This window comes from Dipodomys ordii, unplaced genomic scaffold, assembly GCF_000151885.1.
Source record: "Dipodomys ordii isolate 6190 unplaced genomic scaffold, Dord_2.0 Scaffold75, whole genome shotgun sequence".
NCBI classification, from domain to species: domain Eukaryota; kingdom Metazoa; phylum Chordata; class Mammalia; order Rodentia; family Heteromyidae; genus Dipodomys; species Dipodomys ordii.
In genome coordinates, this window is record NW_012267291.1 from 2,893,795 (window position 1) to 2,916,894 (window position 23,100).

Sequence of the window (23,100 nt, forward strand, 5' to 3'; positions counted from 1 at the left end):
TCTTTTCCTTCCTTCCAATATCCAATAAACGTCCCTTAGCAATAGGTACCACAGTGGGGGCTGAGAAGGTGGCTCAGTGGTAGAGCACTTGCCTTGCATGCATGAGGCCCTGGGTTCGATTCCTCAGCACCACATGAGCAGAAAAAGCTAAAAGTGACGCTGTGGCTCAACTGGTAGAGCGCTAGCCTTGAGCTGAAGAGCTGAGGGACAGCGCCCAGGCCCAGAGTTCAGGTCCCATGACCGACAAAAGAAAAACAGGTAGCACAGTGGGAAAGAGAGAGATGAGGCAGAGCCTTAGCCTCGAAGAGCTCCTGTGCTGTTAGAGAACATCAACTTGAACCTGAACCCAGTGACATTTACACCATAGGACCTGCAGGTTGTAGTGAGTCCTTCATTTGATCTTCTGTTAATGGAGTTCTATCCCAAATACCGAAGATACTATAGCAACAAGGACCATAAGTGTCTCCGATTGGAGAAAATAAACATGACATTCAGATGGCATACAAGTGAAGGACAGACTCATGGGGTGAGAATGGCCTGGAGGTAGGGAAGGTTTTCTGAGCCGGGGACCTGAAGACCAGGCATGCGAGGATCGTTAGTGTCCTGGTGTGGAAACAGCAAGTGCATAGATCCCAAGGTAGACACGCTAGCCTGCTAACGGGACTGAGAGAAATCCAATATGACTGGTGTTGCAGAGGGAGAGAGGGTAATGATGGAAGAGATTGACAGAAGCCAGGGGCCTGGCTAGGGCCTTTCATACGTCAGGGAAAGTTCAAGGATTTATCTTAAGATTAAAGAGGAGAGAGCCATTGGAGAATTGTAAGCCACAGAAGTGACTCCAGCCAAATAGATTGACAAGGCCCAGATGTCTGCGTCCCTTATGCCAACATAACCCGCCTAAGTGTCCCATTAGTGCCTGTGGAACTGACTCTGTCCTTCCTACAAATAGAGTGTGACCTGCTGACTCCTTCTTGGAGTCAGACCCGCTGTAACTTCATTCTTTCCAGGAGAAGTTATAGGCTGTTTACCCCAGGAGAATTTTTAAGTAAATGGATTTGGGCTACTGGAAGTTTTATGAGTGTTGGGGTTTAGACAGTGTGACCCCTCTAAGCACCAGAGGGTCACGGAAGTTTTCATTGGGAAGTTGTCTTGAATGCTCGGCCTCGCTTACCCACGGGGGGGGGGGCTTTCCTCACGTCGCTCTTCACTTGCCCTTCCCCAGCTGGTCTAGCGTGGGGAGGTGTGCGTATGCTGTATGCTGTATGCGTATCCTGTCATCCCACGATGGCAGACTCCTTACAATTGCCCCTTCTGGCCTCCACTGCTGCATTTCTCCATATTTGGGGTCAGTGGGGCTCCTGCTCCTTGGGGTGTCCTACTCTGTGGTTTGAGTTGTTCAGTGTTGCAGAGGAGGACGGAATTAGAGCAGGAAGACAGGGTTTGGAGAAAAAGCAAAGACAAACACACAAACTTTCCCTGTCACATCCCCATAGCAGGCAGAGAAACAAGCTAGTCAGAAACTCCCTAATCTGTGCAAAAGTTATTTCCCCATTGTGGCCAACTGCTCTTTATCTTTGTGGGGAGAGAGAGGGAGGGGAGAGGGGGGAGACAGAGAGACAGAGACAGAGATACAGAGAGACAGAGACAGAGACAGAGACAGAGAGGCAGAGAGAGACAGAGAGATAGAGAGAAGGACAGAGCCAGAGATGGTTGGCTTATAGGTATATCTTCATGTCCTTGAAAGATAGTTTCGCTGTGTCTATCCAGTATTCCACTGTGCAGTGTTCTTGGGAATCCATAGAGAGCCCTGAGGGTTGTTTCTTTCTTTTCCCTTTCCTTTTTCCTCCTGAAATTTCTCAATCTTGACACACTGTGAGCTCCAACTTCAATCCTTATGCAAAATAATTGCTGAGCAGAAGTGGCATATGTGCAAACCCCTCTTTAAGTGCAAACAGAATATAGCCTCTAGATTTATGAAGGGAACACTAATGATGAAGGGGCAGCAGTGATTCTCCACAATGAAGGCAGAACCGTGGTTATCTGGAGACCTGCCAGCCCCTGGCAATTAATTCTGCTCCCGAGTCAGCACAACGCCTGCTGTGCCTTACAGACTGAGTGGGCAGCTTGCTTCCCAGGTTGGCTGATAGTTGGGTTAAGTTTTGAATTCAGGAGTTTTTCTCCACCTGTTTTGTCCAGTCCTTCTGAAGTAATTGCTGTTTTACATGGAAAAACTCCAGGATGAACCACATTTCTTCACATCCATGGAATTGACATCAGCAAGAGGTGAGTCAGCACACTATTAGTGGCCTCCCAGAAAGCCTCCTGGGTCATCTTTAGGAGTTTGTTCTGCTGGGTGAATTTGTTGGGGAAAAGAATATTTCTACATTATCACCATTACCTCTAACAGGTGACTTTTATCAGAGACAAAAACAGGTACCCTTAATTCTGAGAAATCTCCAGAAACTACCTCACTCACCAGATCAAAAATATCATTACCAATAAGACAAATGACTTCACGAGCCTCCTCAAGAGTCTGGGGGGTAAAGCACAATATCCATGGTGCAGTTTTGTGTTTAATTCATCCCAGTTGTAAGAAATCAAACAGTGCTACATTGAGGAACAATCTACACAACCACAGGCCCTACTTTTCTAAAAATATAAATGGCACCGAAGCTTGTCCATACTGAGGACACCAAAGGGAACACAAACCTGGACTGGTCAGAAAAAGTAACAGGACAGAAAGTGTTGCGGGAACGTTTTATGAAATTTGAATGCAGAGTGCTTATTATAATACTAGGTTGCTGTTAGACTGCAGAATTAAGTAACTGATTTGGGGTTTTGTGAAAGAATGTCCTTGTTCTCAACAGATGCACGCTCTTGTATTTGGGAGGAAAGGGGGAGGTGTTCAGAGTAATGACATGCATGTGTCTATTGGTGTAGCCGATACATATGTGTATACACACACAGGCACAGAGAGACGGCAGGCATATTCAAGGTGAGCAATGTATGGAATTTATTCTAATATAGTGAGTGCTACTTGTGCAATGTTTCTGCACATTTGAATTTTGCCATAATGAAGCATCTCGAGAGGAGAGGAGACTGGGACTCTGGGTGTGGAGGGAGGAGCTGGCGACATGCGAGACTTCCTTTGTCCTCAGATGCCGCACCCTGACTTTCCGTTAGGAGTTTACATCCCCTGCACTTTGCTTCACACTTGAGTGGGTGGGGAGAAGAGAATGGAAGGAAGGGCGTGGGAGAATGACTGTGTGCACTCTGCACAGTCGAGGGGCTGTAGAGAAGAATGAAAATGAGAAAATGGCTTTTCTATGGGTAGCCCCTTATTTTCTGTGACCCTCTAGGTCCTTCTGGGGACCTGGTGCTGCCACTTTGGCTGCTCTGTGCCTCAAACATATCTCTGTTCAATGTTGTTTGAGCTCAGCCATAAACAACCACCTACCCATCCCACCAACCAGAGACCTTCTCTTTTCATGGCAACCATAGACTCCTTTCCACCATATTAAACTCGTCTTTGATTTGTGAGAGGAATGTCTCCCAATACTCTCCTCCCCCAAGCAGTGAACTCAGGAAGCGAAGAAGTACAAATGTTTCATCTTTAACATATTTTTTAAGGAATACTAGTGGCATAGCTTAAACAGTGGAGTACCTAGCAACCAATTCAATCTCCACTGACACAACCACATGCACACAAAACCACACACACACACATACAACCACACACTTGTACACACAACCACATAGACATACACAACCACACCTACATGCAACTACACCATACTTAGCTACACACCCAATCATACACCCAGCCACACACACACAGAACAGCATACACCATACATACACATGTGCACCCATCCACACAACCCCCTCACGTAACCACACACACACACACACACACACAACCACACACAGTGCAACCACATACATGCACACAAACACACACACACACACATTTAAGAGATCTGCAATCCCAGTTTAGGAAGCAGAGGCAGGAAGATAAATCATTCAAGTCCAGGGGTCAAGACTCAAGGGGTAGAGCACTAAGGATAAGCTATGCTACACCTTGAGTTCAATTCCTAATGAAAAACAAACAAACAAACCTTTATTGGTTTCCTACTAGCTTTGTAGAAAAGTTGAGGGAGGGGCAGGACAGTGCACAGGTGTGAAGGTAGAGAACACCTTCCAAGCATTTTCCAGCCTGAGGAATTTTTGAAACAATATGAGGGGAGGAAAATGGTAATTCATTGGCTACATTTTATTTAAGGCTGATACTATTTAATCATTTTATTTTTCAGTTGTTTTCATGTTGCTTTGAAGATCTTCCGTGCAAAGAGCCTTTGTAAAAATATATCTGCTTCATCATAGTGCATGAAGAAACTACCTAGACACTCACTGGCAGAAAGCCCACCTCTTTGACAAATGCAAGTAGCATATGCCAGTTCTCAAACTACTACTAATAGACCCCCTAACTCTTCCTGTATAGAATTCAATTCCCAATGGATCAAAGATCTAATGAACTGAAATCACTACAGGAAAACAGAAAAACACAGTCTGGAAGACATAGTCTGGATTTGACTCCAATTGCCCAGGAAATAAGAGCAAAAATGGACTAATGAGACTAAATTAAATGTAAAAGTGTTGTGCGGCAAAAGAATCAATTACCAGAACCAAGACACGACCCACACAATGGGGAAAACATTTACTGTCTAGTCAACAGATAAAGGATTAATATTGAGACTACACAAAGAGATCAACAAATTAAACTGTAAAAGAACAAACAGCCCAATGAATAATTTTTATTTTCTGCTAATCTAATTGTAATAACAACCTTTAAATAAAAATAGGATGGGATCACAAATAAATACGTTATCAAAATTAAAAAGATGAAATTACCAATATGGAACCAAATAACCTAAAGACTTTTATTGCATCTATTAGAGAGATGCCATGATTATCTAATCAGTAAGACCAGTTATCCAATCAAGATGGTGTAATTGATTTTAGCATCTAGTTCTAGGACATTGCAAGTAGAAGGCTCTCAATGAATGATGCGAACACCAAATGTTGGGGACAGAGGAAATGCCTCTTAGATCCAGACCTCTCTCTCATTTCTCTCTTAGATTTCTAGGATAATCTATTAGATTTATTGAAGAGAGAAATCGACAGTGACAAAGCTAGATAGGACAGGGGTAAAGTGATAGCTTGCCAGAGAGGGTGAGCATCTACTTATTTGTCAAATCACAAGGAGGCCCGTTCAATCTCCCGGCAGGTTTGGGGCAGTCCAGAGTTAGGTGGCAAATAAAATGGAGTAAACAACAAAATGACAGTTTCATAAAGCGAGGCCTGCCTCACATTCATTCTGTATCTTCTGGGCATGCCCTGGATATTTTGCAACCAAATTACTGTTTTAGTCCCACTTCAGGGGTGATGATTAGCATATTTATTGGCTAATGATGAGCAATCAAATTATCAACCACCGGTCAGAACCATGTTCCTTGCAGGGTCTACGGTGAATAGCCCACAGCCAAACAGATGGGTCTCAACTCTGTGATGCCAAAAGGTTTGTTGGAAGGCTCTGCCTTTACCCCTGACCCAGAGCAGCTGTAAATGAGGATTTGGGGAGGAAAAACAACTTTAGAATGGGAAAATCAATTCGCATAAACAAGATGGACTTCTCGTCTGAGAGGGTCGGCAGAAAAGTAAAAATCATGGAAATAGAGTATCAGGCCATGGAAAATAACTCATTTTCCATATTTGGCAACACAGCATAGAGCGATTAAACACAGAGCATCTGGAGTTAGTCAGCCTTGGGTTTCAATCGCATAACAACATGTTCCCCAGCAGAGCAACTGAAAACAAGGGACCTGTTTGCGTGGGTGGTGATTCTGCTCTGGGTGGAGCTGGGCGGGGTCTCCGCCATCTCTGCTGGGCTGTTAGGCACCTGTGGTGACTTGGTGGCTAGGCTGGTGGTTCCCAGTCTAGGAGGATTTCACCCAGGGGCTTTTCTTGTGAGATCCTGTTGTTCAAGCTGGCCTGGACTTGCTCTCATAGAAGTGGCAGGGCTCCAAGGGACAGACCAAAAGCATGCAAGACTTCTCAAGGATAAAGATGGGACCAAGGCCCTATCGTGATCCATTCAGTTAACTAAGACTAGTTGCCAGCCTACAGCACTCAGGCTACGAAGGCTGGCCCTTCCTCATGTCAGGCTAGAGTTGGACATGATTCTGTCTTAAAAAGGGTGGCATTAGGGGGGAATTTTTGGCTACTTTTACAAGGTATTTACTATCGACTTTTCTTAGCGGGCACACCCTGGATAGCTAATCTCCAGCTCCTCAGTGTGTGTAAGATAAAGAAATAACTATTCCATTTACAAAAGGTCTTGGTACCTATGAAGTGACAGAAAGACCAGAAAGATCTTAGTTTACAGTCTAGAGACACAATAGACCTTGGTAAAGGTTGTTAGTAACATTCTGTGTCCTTACTTTGGCTGTTTCCAGAACACAAAAAATTATTTTGCCCATATTCTTTGTCCTATGAGCGCCTCACTTAATCTAGCTGCAGGATTTTCTGAATGATCAAAATCCCATCTTCCTGTTGCCTATGTTCCAGCCATACTGTGGTTCTTTATGTTTCTCAGAACAAGGCTGATGTTCTGAGAACCAAAGTAGGTGCTCAATAAATACTGGTTGTATTCATGAATGTGTCTGTGTGAAGGACTATGAATGTTTAATTGGCACTGGCTTCTAGTACTTTTCATGCTGTGTGCTGCTTATCTGTGTCATTACTATAAGTAGGAACATGTTACCTGCTTGGGTTTTATTTGCTGAATTAATTGTTCTCAATGCATAGATTCTGCCACACCCTCCCTGATTCTTTCCTCAGCTGAAACCAGCCGTGCTTTCCCACCCCCAAACTGATTTCCAATGTTCAAAGCCCTTTTCCCTCAAGGGACAGTGTTGACCTTTGGAGTTCCTTACAAGGATTAATCAGGACATTTAAAAATTTACCAGAAGTTGATGGATCACTGTGGACTAGTTCCTGGCAAAAGAAGACAGTTGTCTCTCTGTGTATGGACATACATCTTTCTGTCCATATGTAGACACGTACACACATAAAATTATATATTTCATTATGTGTCTATCTCACTTCACATGGCTGCATGGATTTGTCCAGGTGTTTATCTTTGAATTCAAAACTAAATTTTAGTGTTTTTTAAAACATAATTTTATTTTTATTAGTTTTATGTATGTTCTTGCTGATGTGGTACTGAGGAATTGAACCCAGGGCCTCATGCAAGCTAGGTGAGCACTCTACCACGGAGCCACATTTCTTGCTCTAAATTTTGGTTTTTAAACATATGATATTTAATAAAGATATCTATTAGTTTGTATAACTCATATATACTAATAGAGAAAAGAGGAAATGGCAGGACATTTATTTCCTGCCAAGTAATTCTTGGAGTATATTTTTTAAAAGAAGATTGCTTGACATAATATTAAAAAGATTTTGCCCTTGTAATGTGAAACCCCATGCACTGGAAAGGAGAAAAAATGAAAACCAAATTCAAACAGTCAAATAAATGCAACAATAAGAAGTGTTGAGGGTTTTTTTTTGGGGGGGGTTCTGGTTGTGGGGCCTGAACTCTGGGCCTGGGCGCTGTCCCTCAGCTCTTCAGCTCAAGGCTAGCGCTCTACCATTTGAGCCACAGCGCCACTTCCGGCTTTTTTCTTTTTGCTTATGTGGTGCTGAGGAATCGAACCCAGGGCCTCAGGCATGCAAGGCAAGCACTCTACCACTGAGCCACCTTCCCAGCCCATGTTGAGGGTTTTGAGGATGTTCCCCCTGTATTTGCAAAGACCAAGGAGGAGGTGTAGTGAGACTACTCCCATCCCCAAGTTCAGAGCTAGAGAGAGTGGTGAAGGGGTGGTCCTATCCTCCTCTGGATAGGATAAAAATGTCCCCTGGTGGATAAAAATATCCTGGACCTTGAACACCACTGAGGAAGCCTCCGGTCTTTCTCTTGCTCCAGAACGAAGAGTTGATGTTACCAGCATTCTGAGTTAGGCTGATGGCTCCTGAGGCTTGAGGATCTCCAGAGACTTCAGGCAGTGCTGTGCATCTTCTTGTCATGGTGAAGCGGGGCGTTGTTGACAATCCTTTGATGTTTCCCAGCTTTGTTCACACCCTTGACAGTATTCACGTCATTCACTTTGACAATTTCCCAACAACGTCTTATAACTTATGTAAATTATTGGAATTCAAAGCTGCTCTGCTCATCCTCATCATTCATTTGCATATATTCAAAAGAATTCCCCTAATTTTTTAGTTACCGGTTAACTTCCAGTTACTGTTAACTTCCAGTGCCAGATAAAAGCAACACTTTGGGATTGTTAATCTGATACATATTAACTTATTTGTCAATAGTATAGTTTTGGTCTAAGTATACCTTTAGGCAGAGAATATATGGGATATGAACCAATTTATCAAAAAGTGAGTTTGACCAAGATCTCAATACCATTGGCTTATGAAGGAAAAATACAATTGATCATTTGATGGATTTTCAAATGAACAACTGTGTAGTTAACATTCAATATAGTTAACGACAGCACAGCAACTTATAGTTATACATAGAAAAGTGTGCAAAATATTAGACTTAAATGCCAAAGTTCATCATTTTTAGTGGTTTAATAGCTAAGTTTTGGTTTGCTCATTTATTTTCTCGTTGCAGGAATCTATCTCTGAGGAATATCCAACTTTTCTGTTATTATTATTTCTTTTGATGAAAGTATTGTTCTCATTCAGCCACTGGTTATAACTTCCAAAGTGAAAACAGGTCACCCTGTAATTTAGAGGATACAAAGAAAAAACTAATACAATATAGGGCTAGAGGAAAATGGCTCAGGCCTGTAATTGCTGTCAATGGATGGGACTGGTGGCTGTTTTCTGAATTGGTACCCAGAGCTGAGTTGTTAGGTCAGAATCATTCCAGTCTACCTCAAAGGGCGGAGGTGAGAGGAGGGTAGAGGGCTCATAGTTGAGGCAGGTCCTGGGACTTGCGGTTCTGAGATGTTTCCCTTTTTAAATAGACCATTAATACAAACCACATTTTTTAATGAATGCAAACTGGTGTGTGTGTGTGTGTGTGTGTGTGTGTGTGTGTGTGTGTGTGTGTGCAAGAGGGGGGGAAGAGAAGAAATAAGACTAAAACTTAGGACATTTAAAATGCCAAACTTCCTGATAATTATCAACTACAAGCTAGGATGATTTGTATTAGGATTGTGAATTTATGAAGAAGGAAGATGTAGTTCAAGCTCAAATGACTTTTGGAATCTGGTGTCATCACTCTAAATAAGAGTTTATTTGTTTATTAATGTTTCCACTTTCCTTTTTTGCGGGGGGAGGATTATTTTATTATTATTTTAGGAGTAGTTTAAAAAGTACAGAGAAGCCAACTAAAGAACTCAATTGTTTTAACAAACAAAACTAACTGCTGTTCAGAATTTACCATATGCCCTCATCTCTTCTTAGAAATAAAATATTTCAGCGAAACTTGAAGTTCCACTTGACACCTCCAATCATTTATTTTTCCTTCCTTAAAAAAGTTTTAGTACTTACACTTAGGTTCTTTAAGCTTTATTTGTTTATTTTTTTATGTGGTACCAAGGAATCAAACCCAGAGGCTCATGCATGCTAGACAAGTACTCTACCACTATGCCACATTCCCAGCCTAGTACTGATACTTTTTATTGTACATAGAGAAGCTACCTATAAACATACACATATAAAACTGTGTACATTTGGAGCGGTGGGAATTGAATAGACTTGTTTAATTTCTAGTGCATCAGTGGCATGACATTATACAATTTCATTTCCTATTAATAGATATTAAAGAATGCAGAGCTAGTCTATTTATTTTAGTGACTTCATAGTACTCTAATAGGAAAATGTATTGTCTTTATTTAACATTCTCCTTATGAAGGAATGTGTCAGTTATTTCTAATTTTCCATTATTACAAAATAGTCTCTAATAATTTTTCTTGAACAAGGTATAGGCAGGTACTTTCCCCATCAAGAAAAGATATTTTCAAAAAAGAAATTACAATATAGGAGTATATGTGTGTTTAAAGTATCTACAAATGCCTTTAGCAATTAAGTTATTAATTCATTAAAGTATCTCTTCACATACTTACAAACATCATCGTACCTGGGGTTTGATTTCCTTAGCTTTAACAGGTGGTAGATGGGTTTAAAAATCACTGATTTCCTCTCTAGAGGTAATGTTCTATGATATTAGCTAAAGAATTTTACTAGAAGGCCATCCCACAGTTGTCCTGTCTATATATAACTTTCCTCCAGGACACAATTAGAGCTCTCCTCTCTTGTTGGGCTGGCCTCATAATTACAAAGAACAGCCTTGAACTCTGTTATATAAGTTCCTGAGAATTTAAACACATGATAAATATGAGCCTTGTTAATCAATAGGACTCATGGTGATGGAATGGACATAAAAATGTAAGCTATTTAGTAAACAAAAAAATACACCGTCAGTAGAATGGGATTTGAAAAGCATTGAACACTGGATCATTTTCTCTACAAAAACCTCCCATCTCTGACTCTGTCTCCTTGGAACATTAGGCACAAATGAGTCCAAGAGAAATATTAAGTCTTTTGATGATTTATTGTTAATAGTAAATTCAGAGAAAAACACCGATCTGAGGCATTATTAATGTTAAGGGACAGTCCGTTTGTCTCTTTTGCAATCATCATGGTAACTCATATTCTCTCTCTTGCATATTCATAGTCATGGTCATTTTAGGGGCAATCATAGCTGTTGTTTTTTTTAAAAAAATTCTTTATTGTGGCATCTTCTAGTTGGAAAGATTCCATGATTTAATATTTTCCCCAGCAGACAAGTTTCAAGGCCTTATTTTACTCCCAGAGAAAAGATAGGAAATGATGCTGATGTAAATGAAACTGGGCCTGGGCTGCTGTTCTCAAGATGGGGCCCACAGGACTTTCCTTTGACCATTTCTCCCCAGTGCTGTTTAGCACTCAGTTGGCTAGTGTGCATCTGTTTTGTCTTGGGTTCCTTTGTTCATCCTTTCTCCCATCAGATTGGAAACTGTTCCTTATCTTTTCCCTCTCCTGTTCCTTTGGTATTGTTTTGTACCAAGTCAAGGAAACCTTATTTATATACTCTGACAGACCTCAAAATACCTGAAACTGAAATAACAGTTGGTGGTATTCTTTGACAAATTGGAGCTTTGGAGGAAGACAGGACACTTATTAGATCCTCATTCTGCAGATAGGGGCTGAGTCACCCTCAATTTGTTCAAACTTCCACTGGGCTTTGGGCTATGGCTAAGAATGAGACAAAACATAGTCCCTTTTCAGAACACCCCAAGGCAAAGGAGAAAGTTTTAAAATGGTCTGATAGACACTCCCAAGGCAACCACTGAATAATACAAGTGAGAGAGAGAGCAGCAATTGTCTAATTCAAACACTTTCTAATTCCCAATGAGCTCATTAAGACAGAAAAACATTTCACGTGACTGGTTCACGTGACAAGAACACTCTGTGCATTTTGGGATAGTTTGGGGGAACTGCCAATCATGGGAAGACTTGACACTTAAATACACATAGGTGAACCTCAGAGGGACAAAACTTTCTGCTCAGAAAGTATCCCCAAGTAGCCCCCAGAAGAGCTTCTCACACACTGTCCACCTTTTTTTAAAATTAAAACCACTTTCAGGGTTGAGGTTTTACATGCATTTCTGCAAGTCCTCAAGGGCAGGGCTGCATTATTATTTGCTTACGATTGAACTTCTGCATCCTAAGACTGCACTTGGCAGGAAACAGACACACAAATAGTTGTGAATGGAATGTGTCTCCGTCCACTGAATAGCATTTATTGTGACAGCTGGGAAGAGAATCTAAGTGTTGAACAACAGGGTATTAAAAAAACGGCAAGCATTTTGTTGTATTCACAATGATGAAATGGCACCAATGTGACAGAAATGTTTACAAAGAACTTTTTTTTTGAAGTTGGGTTTTTGCTATTGTTTACTTTGAAACATACAGAAACACCCTGGTAACTGGGCATGATATTTAATGAAGAAAGGCAAGATTGAACCTTGAGCAATTTCGAAGAGATTGTTGTAAGAAATCTGTACAATTATTTTCCTGGGTGTTGTTTCCTGTCTTACTGTTCCAATTAATTGCTTTAGGATAATTTTGTCACTTCCCACAGTTCTCATCCTGAAAGTTAATCCATGGAGGAATGAGAAATTGGACTTCAGCCATTTCCCTTGCTATGTTAGAAATAAACTATACAACTTGGCAGGTGGGGGGGGGCGGGAGGGGCCTGTGGGAGGGGTTGAGAGGGGAAAATCAGGGAGAAAAGGAGGGAGGGGGTAGCACTACTCAAAAAGAAATGTACTCAATACCTGACTTACGTAACTGTAACCCCTCTGTATATCACCCTTACAATTAAAATATAAAAATAAAAGTAATGACACTTAAAAACTGTAACCCCTCTGCATATTACCTTTATAATATATATATATATATATATATTTAAATGACTTAAACAAAACAAAATATTTCCCTCCTCTTGAGGATGTTGAAAGGAGTGACATCAATCAAGATATACTCTATTCATAAACTACTTTGTGAGATGACAACTTTTTTGTATAACTACTTAAAGAAAATAATTAAAAAAAATTTTCCCTCTTCTATCAGTGTGACTCTGGGTACTGTTTAATTCCCCAAGTATCCCACTGAAAATTCTATTTCCTTGAAATTATGTTTGTATATTAAAGGTTCAAAGAAACCTCCCAGCTAATAAGAACTGATAAAACATTCATAATTAAGCAAACATATTGGCACTAGATAATACTGTTCTCTAGGACTATCTAGAAAATTAATTCTCTATATAACCACTCCTGGCAATTTTCTCTCAATAGTGGTGAATAATAGCCAAGCAACAACTCTATCTTTCTGGAGGATAATGCTCCAAATCATTCCTGAAGCTTCTAACTTCTCAAACTGGATCATACCATAATGCTTTGCTCAGGCAATCTCATAGCAACTTAACCTTGCAAGAATGATGCGTGCATTTGGGGTAGAGAAAAGGAAGCATTATTGATTTACAGCATGAGTTTGTCTTCCTCATTCTCTAAAGAGCTTCGAATAAATGAATGGCCAAATGTGAAGTCCTGTTCCCGTTGAAGAGACGGGTTAACTCTATAACTTCACTCTCCAGACACAAGATGAGTTTAGGTAACATATTGCTTAATGTCTCTAAATTGCATTTATCACCTAGAACTATCTTGTGTAGATTTATGTTAACACTGAATATTTTAATAAGTATTAGAACTTCAACTAGCGCACTAAACTTGTGATTTTTTCCTCCCCAGATATTCCTGCTTAGCATGAGGCTAAAGTGGTTCCAACGTTTTAGAAAATGAGCCGATTTAAAGGAAAATTGGTTTAAGCATTAATAACATAAGTGAAATATGGCAGAAATATCTAAGGGATTAACATAAATGATTTAAGCTTGACAAACTCTAGGTTTCCTCTTTCATGAGACCAGTATTAAGTACCGGTGTTCATAGCAGTTGGAATGGGTTGAGCAGTGGTCCCCAAACTGGACCGTAAGTTTGAGTCACTTAGGAAGTTTTTACAAATGTGAATGTAATTCCCACCCAAGACCAATTAAACCCAAGTCTGGGAATCTGTCCTTCTTGAAAGTTCTGAGGTGATTGCAGTATGTAGCCAGCGTGGAGACCTAGAGGCCTGAGGGTCACCCTACCTACTGCAAGGCTTGCTTCTGATTTCTTTCTTCCAGATGCTTCTGAATATTTTCCTAATCTGATTTAACATTTACAATCCATGCTAATCTCCTTGAGCCACAACTGAAATACTATAGCAAGAAGTTCTTGATTCTCTCCTAACAGCCTTCAGTTCCAACATGTATACTAATTTCCTACCTCAATCATATGTTTCATAATTGAATTTTCAATGTTCTGGCTGTGTTCTATGTGATCCTGTGCAAATCTCATGCAATCCTGTGCAAATCCAATGTAAATGCTGGACACACAACTATACATTAGCGCAAATGGATTCTGCCACAAAATTCATGAAAATATTTAAGAATGCATTTGACACCAGGTTTTCTCTTTGAGTTTCCGCAATCTTGATGAATCAACCAGTCTACCTACCTCTCCTTTGGACTGGGTGGGTAATTACTCCATTATTTAAAATGTCAAATTCCATTCCTTTTCCTCTCTAATCTACATGTTCTAGTCCAACCCCAGACTTTGCTTGTACATCACTGTCAAACCTCTCTTCACTAGAGCAGGTGGGGTTTGAGACAACTTCCTAGCATAGCAATTCACTTTTGTTTTTAATGAATAATTACCAAGTGCCCATTTCATGTATACAGCACAGAGTTTACCTACAAGAATGGGTTTGTCTGATGTATATCCAAAGAGTTCAGTTCACGGGTTTGAGATTGAAGTATAGGCTATCTACCCTTCAAAACTCAGAAAGCCAAAGAGGTAGAAAGCTGTCTCCCAGCTCAACACTGGCCTATTTATTCTCTTACACCTGCAACCAACTTGTTCTTTTGTAGATGCATGCAAATGTAAAAAAAGTGATTTGGGTCTTGTCTTTTGGCACACATACAATTTTAACCTGCATTTCAGTTCTTTCCACTTTAATCTTTCCGCATCTCTCTTGTAGCCTAGTCCTTATTAATGTCTTCCTTTTGTGCACTACCAAGTTACCACTAGGTTCTTGGCCTTCTTAAAGAATCCGATAGGAGAACCAGTAAACATCAGAATTGAAGAGCATCTCTGCAGAGGGCATTGGCTCTTTCTCTAATCTGACTCTGAGTTAACAATCCAATTCACTGAAAGCAGCCATTTCTACAGAATAGCCCTGAAATACTAGTGGCCTGGAGTTCAAGTTCTTGTCTGTCAGTTTGGGTATATACTAATTTCCTGCATCAATCACAGATGCTGTGGTTCTGTGGAGGCTCAGACGGGAGATCTCTCAGGTTCTAGCATGGCAACGTCTCAGGATCTGTTTCAATACTTGACCTTACCATTGTAGCATTAGAGCAATACTAGAGCAAGCATAGCAGTGCTCCATAAAGCCATATTTACAGGAAAGGGGCTTTCGTTCGTTAACCTCGCTCTACAGCCTTTAATTTTCCCTGAAAAGCTGAGAGAAGGAAAAACCAAGAGATGTTAATGCCTTCGCACTCTTATGGCTCTATAAAACCAGACTAAAGTCACTTATGAAACTATTACAACTAATTCTGCCCTTAAAGTGAACTGTGTCATTGCACATTCAATCAGTATTATTTTAATATTGGCCTTGAACTTATCTGAATCTGAAATGTCTTACCCCTTCACCATTGTTACTGCACACAAAAAGAGAGGAAGAGAGCGACAAAGCAGAGCTAGCATTCCAGGCTTGGTTATGGTCCAGGAAAATGCTCTGGTGATTCATTTCTATAAACCTGCCCTTTAGAAGGACTGACCCATTGAACTTCAGCAACCACGTGAAAAACAGAAACTCAACCATGTAAGTTTGCTCCTGTTAAAAACTCCTGTGTATTGTAGCTTGCTCTTTGAGACAGAATTCTGCCAACTTTGTGCTTGGGCTGCTTCAAACCTTGGTCTTTCAGGGAGCTACCCGTCAAGTATCTGGGATTATGAGTGCCAGCCACTGCTCCTGATTCCAAGATTTCCTTTTTCCTTTTCTCATTTCCAGAATTATTGAGGTTTGACTTAGTAGCTGGACAAAATGACTATCTTCTAGAACTATCTCTGGCATGTAGTTAGATCTCCACACAGATGACTGCTCCAAGTCTTTGTGCTTCTACAGCAATGTTGGCTGCATTGATGTGAGATTTTAATTGCTCAGTGCAGATCTCACACATGCAGGGTAAAACACGTTGGCAATGGAGTGGGAATCATGTCTCATATCTTCTAGAAGTTAAGAGTTTTCACTTAATTAAAAAAGGCACCGGTTCCCATTTATAAGCCCATTCTAAGGAAACCAAATTTTAACTCTAAGCTTTTTTCAAAGATCTCCATTTTGGGAATCATTATCGTCACTGTCCTTTCTCTGCTCCAAACCAGGGTCCCCGCTTTCGTGTCTTGCTCTCCCCTAAGATAATGTCTCAGCCTTGGTTTGATACCAGGATGACCTGGAGGGTCTCTTTTCCTACAGGATGTCCGCAGTTGGGTGTGTCTAACGTGCTGCTCACTGTTAGAGCATTGTATCCATTCTGATGGATGCTGGAGAAGAAGGCTACAGTGGAGGTAGAGCCTTGGTGGTTCCCTGTGCCAGGGGCGCCTGGCAGGCCCGGCGATGGCCACTCGTCCCAGTGCTCCGATCCTCCACTGCACACTACTCTCTCCACCCTTGGGAGCAAGTCAATGCATGTGGCCCAGCTCCAGTGAGCATGCATGGAGAATGAATCACGATTTACTGAAGGTGGAATGCCCGCAGATACTGAACAGAAGAGCTACCACACACACATTTCACTCTACAAGCCTGTTCTTTTTTAATCAAAAATTTCAGGGGTGGGTATTTCCCCCTCTACTCCTCAACCCAGATCAATAGAGTAAAATCTGCATGTAGAATCCACGTGACATTCCCGCTGCTGCTTCTGACTTGAAGTACTTCTATAACTCAGCACTGTTGAGATGTAGTTCCCCTGACCACCTGCAAAATAAAAAGGGCTGCTCTCAAGTACTAGTCCTTCTGTTTTCTTTTGAAAAGAGAAATAGAGGGGAGAAAAATCCCTTTATTAGGCGGTTGGAAGATACACAGTTCCATGGGGACTTGGAGGAAAGAAGAAAAGATGAATTGCTGGCGAGGCTGGGGACTGTTCTGCCAACCTTCCCAAAGCATCTGAACAATGTAAACCTCACTTATCCAGAGCAGAGCGATTCCCTCTGGTGCTGTGTGCAGTAAACAGTCATTCGCGGTGTCTCCTGCTGCTTCCCTTTAGGAGGACTGCAGCATTCCCAGGAAAAAGGTCGACTTTCATTTTCAGCGGGTTTAAATTCCTTTGAAAACTTCAGTTGTTGCTGTTGTTGTTTTCAGAAAAAAAATCAAAACCCATCAACAAAAATCCCCAAAGAACAACAAGAACAAAAACACACAAGAAAACCCCAGAACTCAAAACTGTATGGAGACAGAGCTGTAATGCACTGGCAAATTCATCTCCCATCATGGCTAGAGGTCAGAAGTTCATGAGGCTGTTCCCAGAGAGGAGCTCAGAAGTCTGTGTGGCTTTTTTGTATATTAGTTAGCCGGCTTTTCCTTCTTCTTTAGGGAAGATCATCATTTAGCTAACCAATGAGTGAGATCCAGCATATGTAAAGAACACTGGTCACACAACAAGAAGGCAAATAACTAAAAAAATTAGGCACTCATATTTCAACAGCACTGCTTCTCAGTGGCAAAGGACAGGAAAGCTACTAATACAAATAAAATACAAACCAAAGCCACCATGGTGGGGTGAGGGGGAGAGCTGTGAAGACAGATTAGATTAGGAAAACAAACCCCAGACATTGATTGTGTATGGCAAAGTGTTTGAAGAAATGTGGAAATGACTTGAACTCCCTTCTGCACACTGCCAATCTCATTGTGGGTTCCAGAAATCTCATCCTCAGGTAACTGAGAAAAAAAAAACACATCCACACCACAACTTGCATGTGAATATGCAGAGTAGCTGTATTTATAATAACTCCACTGCTAGGAGAAAGAGAGAAGACCCAAAAAGAAGCCTCGTTGGCTCAATGTAGAGTTTTACCACCTACTTTAGTGCCCCATAAGTAAACCACTTCTGTGTGGAGCAGTTTCCCAGTGAAACAAACCTGAACCACTGAGGTGAACCAGCCTGCTCTAGTCTCCCTCCACACATCATCTCAAATGGAAACGTCTATGGTCTCCTTCCAGTCTCTGTGATTTGTTCATCATGATCACTAATTCCTTTAAAAGCAAGTGTTTATTACAACGCTTTTACATCAGTAATAAGACCCCACCACTGGGAGTAACAAAGATGGTTGATTTCTGCACTTCCACAGTTTTCAAACACCTATAGCCTTATGCGCTTTAGGTGAAAGTTAAGAAGAAAGTGATTGGTGACTGGAATAAGTTACAGGAGGTGATCCACAGCAGGAAAGAGGGAGAGGAGGGAGGGAATAAGATGAAGAAACATGTTTTTGTTTTGTTCTGTTTGTTTTGGGTTTAAAGCTTCTGCTACCAGAAGCTTTTGCTTAAGGCTTGGGAAAAAAACGGTTGAGTATTCACTTTGAATATGCAAAGCTAAAATTCAAATAACGATTGCATTTCGACATATTCAGATCTTACAAAATGGGTATGATGAGCCTTGTTTTGCCTATGGTGAGGTTCAAATAAACCAGGATAAGAAAACTCATGTATTTTTTTCCAAAATGTAAAGAAGTGTTTAGAAGTAAAGGATTATTATCACACAGTTATCAATTTCTACCCAGCTGCCAGAACAAGTTTGACATGCATTTTAATGAACCGTTGGGTAGCTTGTGTCTGTGTTTTCTTGCAGCACAGCAAATACCAAAGGATGGCATGAGGTAGCCTCGCCTCAGCTCTGTTTCCTGTCCCTCCGTCTTCCAGCTAGAGATATCTTAGCCATGCACAGCATCATGCAAGTTCTTCATCATGATTCTTGTTGTCAGGGAAGAGCTAACAGACATGGAAATTACAGGACATTATCTGGATAGGTTCTTTTTCTTTTTCCCAATGTTGGAGATTACTGGATAATGTTCCCATGCCTGGTCTAGGGACCTTTGTTCCATGAACTTTCTTTCTTGTTTTTCTTTCTTTCTTTCTTTCCTTTCTTTCTTTTTTCTTTCTTTCTCTCTCTCTTTCTTTCTTTCTTTCTTTTCCTTCCTTCCTTCCTTCTCTTTTTTGTGTGAAAATACCATATACAAGGGTTACAATTACATGAGCAAGGTAATAAGTACATTTCTTATCCAGCATTGTTGCCTCCAACTTTGTTTGCCCTTCCCATCCCTTCCCATCTCCCCCCCTCCCCCGCAAAGTTGTAAAGTTTGTTTTTCAACATAACGACTTGTACATCTCATTGTTGCAATGGGTCCACCCGTATTCCTATTTAAACTATTTTTTTCCCTTCCCCTCCATAAATTATACCAGCATCAAATACAGTGAAAGTAGGGGTTATACCATAGGGGAGGGACATACAAAGCAACAAAGAAATCATCTTATAAATATGTTAGAAACAATCGCATGAAAGAAAAAAACACTTGAGAGTTCGGGGAAGATGGAGGAGGAAAAGCTGGAGGCTAAACAAGCTCTCGCATAGAAAGCAGTTTTAGAGTTCCAGTGAACAGTCCTAAGCCAGAGAATCACACCAAGTGTGCCATCACAGTACAGAGAGTTAGGCCAGAGAGGGAAAATCCAGGCAAGGAGATAGATCTGAGCACCTGCCAGCAGCCGTGGCTGCGGCTGCGGTGGCAGTAGTGGCTGCGGTGGCGGCAGCCGTAGCTGCCATACCTGCAACACAGAGAGTACGGGAGGAAGGAGCCAGACGCGGCAGGTGAGCAGATTCTACTCAACACCAACAAGAACTGACAAGGAGCAGACTTCTTCATCCTGCAGTTCGCAGACCAGAGACGACCCAGGAACCAAGACGGCGTGAGTAGAAGCCTGATGTCCTCACTCCTTCTCAGGTAGCAGAGGAGAGAAGGCCAACCCCCCCCCCCACACACACACACTACTGGAGATCTCCATCTTTGATACTGACAAAGACCTGGCTGAGCAGCTAGCTCCAACTCAGGCCTTGGAAGAAAACAAGTCATTTAGCAGGTCACAGGAACCTAACCTGACCTGCTAGGTTCAGCTCCCCGCAAGGAAAAGTCACCCAGCCAGGGCCGCCAGCCCCAGGAGTGGCTTTCTTCACTGGGTTAACCGAGACAGAGGCTGCCCCTCCCTACAGCAGCCTTGACAATCAATTGAAATTCAGTAAACCTAAACCCTGAGAATGGCTCCAGGCTGGGCTCTGTAAGTGTCTCACAATCTAGCCCCTCAGGGAAAAGCTACTGTTTGCTGAAAGGCCTCAACTCTACCCAGAACCTAGCCTCATCACAGAATCTCCAAATTAGAGGAAACAACCATCTCCCTCTTTTGTGATACTCAAAGCAGATCTCCCTCCCATTGAACTAGCCTGGGAGGAAGATCACAAAATCCTGGGTAAAGCAGAGCATTTTTCTGCCTGCTCAAACAAACTGACTTAAGAAACCAACCAAGCCACAGGAAAATCAAACACCACAAGCAGACCAGAGACTCCAACAAGAGACTAGTTATGGACACAGAGAGATACAGGATTTTCCCATCCCCCCCAAAAAAAAATCAAAGAATTCTTTTTTTTGTACCTTTCATGAAAATTTTTTTGTAAAACTTTTTAATTTTTAACTTAAAAATTGTTTTCTAGTAATTTTGTTTTTCTTCCTCTTATAATTTTTATTTTAGGGGAATATGTGTGTGTGCTTTTTTCTTTTCTTTAAAAATTTTTTTTTGGTTAGCTCTACTGAAATTTTGATCTTTTTTTTCTTTCTTTTTCATTCTTTTCACCTTTTCTTCTCTTTCGTTCTTCTTTGCGTGACTTAAGTGCTGTTCTGCTCATCCTCAGATATACCCATAGTCGATTATTAGACCTTATCCACCATTGTGTACAAACTTAATCCAGAAATTTATTACTCAGTTGAAAACCTCTTAGACTTAAATTCCTTAATAGCAGTACTGCCTCTTTATACCTATATAATATTTTAAGCATTTTTATTTTTAAAATTTTCACATCTCCTTTATATCCCTCCTCTTCTCTCATTCTATCCACGTTCTTCTCTGAACATTTCATTTTCAAATTTGCATAATTTTTAAGCGTTGCACTTTTTAATTTTTAATTTTTGCTTTTCTATTTTTTCTTGTCCCTTTTTTTCCTTTCTCTTTCTTCTTTTTCTCTCTTTCGCTACTTTCATTCTATCCAGCCTATTTCCTGCTTTGAGATTAGGACTTAGTTAAGTTAACTCTCCCTGTGCCTTCCCATATCCCTCTATTCCTATTTTTACCTATATCTCTCCCTAAACCTAATAATTTCTGGTTTGCCAAATCCTTCTTTGCGGTTCGTAGCCCATTAATATATAGTTGTTTGATGTTGAATAGATATATCTGTTGAACTAGATTGTATCTACAGACTTTTGACTATGCATCTACAGACTTTGGTTGATGTTTGCCTTAAGATAGTGTTCTAGCACAAAACTGTTATTACTTTCACCACAAATGGGCAGAGTAAGCCAGAAAAAAACAAGAAAAATGGCAAGTCTGGGTATCTCAACTTCCACTCATGATAATCAGGGGATAGAACAGACAATGAATAATCCATAGGAGAGTTCCCAAATAGCTCACAGATACTGTTGGTAAACATGGTAAATAAAAAGATGGAAAACTACAAAGGACTCTGTATGAGCGTGATAGGGAGAGAGAGGAAGCAAACCAAAGGTTAATACAGGAATATCAAGAGCGTGAGGAAGCTACTCAAAAACTGATACCAGAATTGAGTGAGCAGCTTGAGAACACTCAAAGAAAAAGGCAGGAATGGCATGAGCAGGCTGAGAACACTCAAAGAGAACTACAGGAATTGCATGAACATGAGGAAGCTGATTCAAAACTTTGGTGAAGTAGCAGTGTATAAAATTAACCCTCAAAAATCAATGGCTTTTCTATATGCCAACAATGAGAAAAGTGTGGCTGAAATTAGGAAAACAACAACATTTGTAATAGCCCCACAAAAAATAAAATACCTAGGAATTAACCAAAGAAGTGAAGGACCTCTATGATGAAAACTTTAAAAACTTGAAAAAGGAAATCAAAACAGAACTTAAAAGTGGCAAAAACTCCCATGCTCCTGGATTGGAAAGATCAACATCGTGAAAATGGCAATACTTCCCAAGGCTATCTACAAATTCAATGCGATACCTATCAAAATTCCAACCTCATTCTTCAAGGAAATAGAAGATGCAATCCAAAAATCCATATGGAATAATAAAAGACCCTGAATAGCAAAAATGATCCTCAACGGAAAGAGCAATGCTGGAGGAATATCAATACCAAATTTTAAACTCTACTATAAAGCCATAGTAATCAAAACAACTTGGTACTGGCACAAGAACGGACCTCAGGATCAATGGAATAGAATTGAAAACCCAGAAATGAACCTACAGACTTATAGCCATCTAATCTTCGATAAGGGAGCTAAAACAATAGAATGGAAGAAAGACAGCCTCTTCAGTAAATGGTGCTGGCAAATTGGTTAACTACTTGTAGAAAACTAAAGCTAGATCCTTATATATCACCCTGTACCAGAATCAACTCCAAATGGATCAAAGACTTTGAAGTCAAAGCAGACACTCTGAAAACATTACAGGATGGAATAGGAGAAAGCCTAGGTCTTGTTGGCACAGGCTGAAATTTTCTTAATAGAGACCCAGAAACAACAAATCAGAGAAAGGTTGGACAAATGGGATTGCATAAAATTGCAGAGCTTCTGCATGGCAAAGGACATAGCTAGCAAGATCAATAGAATGCCCACGGATTGGGAGAAGATCTTCACTAGCCATACATCGGACAAGGGGTCTCTTATCTAAAATATACCTGGAACTCAAAAAATTAAATCCCCCAACAACACATCTTCAAAGAAACAACTGCCCAATAAATAAGTAGGCTAAAGACTTAAAGAGAAACTTCTCTGAAGAGGAAAGAAGGATGGCCAATAGACACATGAAGAAATGCTCAACCTCCCTAGCCATAAAAGAAATGCAAATCAAAACAACATTGAGATACCACCTCACCTCAGTTAGAATGGCTAAAATCAAGAACGCTAATAACAACAAATGCTGGAGGGGATGTGGACAGAAGGGAACCTTACTGTATTGTTGATGGGAGTGTAAACTTGTTCAACCACTTTGGAAAGCAGTATGGAGGTTCCTCAAAAGACTCCAC